We start from the raw sequence: 2,240 nt of genomic DNA, 5'->3' as shown, positions 1-2,240 counted from the left end.
GGGGGGGAAACACAAACTTTTGAAAACAGACACATTAAATTGTATATCATTTAACTGAAAAAAAAATTCAATCAGTTTTTATTCAGAAAGCAATATATAAATATATAGCTTAGAAAACTTTATTTTTCTTACTACAAATGGAGATATCCAAACAACAACATTTAATGTAATTCTATAAAAGCCCTTCAAAGTATAAGGTGAAATAAAAATCAGTCTGTTTTGAAAACAAGTTTGTATCGATATTGTTATTTTCCACAATGACATTACTTGCAACACCAATAAAAATACTTGTTTACATTGTTGGACTGAAATAATACAACAGAAGTCACTTTACAATGCATAATTTCATATTCTAATGAATTCTAGATTTATAAAAGAATGCTGTAACTCAGCTCTATCTTGCATTTGCCCATCAGTTTTAAAATCCATATATGAAACTTCACATGTGTTTATGAAAATATTTTTTTAAAGCTCAGCATTCTTTTTAAAAAAAAAGGACAAGAAAAGAAAACAAAGAACCATGCTCAAAAATGCTTCTGCTTGAGAATGATCTCTCTTTGAATTTATGGGGTTCAACTCTCAGAAATCATACAATAACCTGGGACATTTTTGTTATCTGCAGTTTCTTTTATATAGGTATCTGAAGATTTATCTACATTTTTAAGTCCTGCAAAAATCTCAGATCATTCTTTAGTTTCAATAAATTATTTTACTTATTTTCAATTCTCTTGAGATGACTAAAACCAACATCCTTAATCTAGCTTGGATAATCCCTTTTTAAGGTAAAAAAATGAATTAGAATATAAACTGTTTTTCCCACTTAAAACTTACAAAACTCCAGGTATTAAGAGACATACAAACCCAAACGTTTCTGTTCCTTCTATGACATTAAAAATTGACCCACAAGACAAAAGACTTCAGTATTGTTCTCAGATGACCCATTACCTGCATGACATTTTCTCATGGTTGGTACAAAAATATTTACAGTACTGGGGGTTTTTTTGGATTTGTTTGTGGTTTTTTAAATCTTACAAAACTGTGACAGCTGAAAAAACCCCACATTATTAGTGGTTTGGTTTTTTTTTTTCCTAAATCAGCATTGGACAAATCAGTATTGCAATGCATAGAGATGATCTTTCAAAAAAAAAAATCATTCACTTAGATTTTAGCATAAGTTCACTCAGAAGTCTGACAGAAGAGGCTTTGCTGTTATCTTAGAATGTACTGAATCTGGCATAACATGGGAAAACACGTAATTTTAAAGACCAGATGAATCAAACTATCTACAGATATTTTTTGAAAACCAACATTTAACAAATAAGTTATGCCTTATTCAAATCAGCATTTTAAGTTTTGTTTGGTTGTTGTTTGGGCTTTTGTTAGGATTCATGACTGAACATGTACATTACTGAAACTCATGTTACCTTCTTCCCAATTTATGCATAATGGAGATATATGTACTTCAGAATGCATTTCAGCAAGTGTTAAAACAATGTCTGATTCTTTTTACAGTTTTTCCACTGAAAAAAACCAAAACAATTTGAACCATTTTTTTCTGCCTGCCAAAATACAGACTTTGATCGTACAATCAAGTCTTGTTAACTGGTTGATGCACACACGTTCAGTATGCAGGAGCTGTTCAGGGGTCTCGTCCGGGGAGGGGGGGGGGGGACGCGGAGCCAGGAGACTGGTGTTAACAGCAGTTCTATGTAAAGGATGGCAAACAGCAGTGTGGCACTGTAGGATCACAACATTCTTACAACACAGCGAGGACAACAGCACTTAAGACTATTTCAAAGGCCGGGCCAAAAAAACCCAACCCAACCAACCAACAACCACCAAACAAAAACCCAAACACAAAACCAAACCCCATAACCAACTGAACGTGGTTCAGCTCTCTAGTAAAGGAAATACTGTGTTGCAATTCAAGCCAGTTTAATTGACCGCAGCGGGAAACTCAAGATACTGTTATCTAAGCAGCTTACTTAAAGAAAATTATTTAAAGAAGTGCGAGAAACGACTACCATTGTTCTGACGGGCTGAACGAAAAAAAGAGGTCGCTAAGATAAAGAGACGGTGGTGCTCCCTTGTCAGTATAGGTACCCCTTGTAACAGCTCTTTCGAATCCCAACCCAGGCAAAGAGGGCAGGAGGATAAAAGAAAGGGCTAAGACCCAGACAGAGAAGGCAACGCCGCACCTCACCTCCTCTTCCGGGAACGGGCGTCTTCACCCTGCTACC

At 35.2% G+C, this 2,240-nt stretch overlaps 1 protein-coding gene across 1 annotated transcript in view; it reads right to left on the bottom strand.

Moving 5' to 3' along the window:
- Positions 1–2,240, bottom strand: part of MSH4 (mutS homolog 4) — a gene marked incomplete at its 3' end in the record, with an annotated part of 33,323 nt that overhangs the window by 30,734 nt on the left and 349 nt on the right. The window lies entirely within an intron of this gene.

Source organism: Cariama cristata, unplaced genomic scaffold (genome assembly GCF_000690535.1).
Source record: "Cariama cristata isolate BGI_N322 unplaced genomic scaffold, ASM69053v1 scaffold17359, whole genome shotgun sequence".
NCBI lineage: Eukaryota > Metazoa > Chordata > Aves > Cariamiformes > Cariamidae > Cariama > Cariama cristata.
The sequence above is the reverse complement of the archived record's forward strand: the minus strand, read 5'-3'. Positions and strand labels throughout refer to the sequence as shown.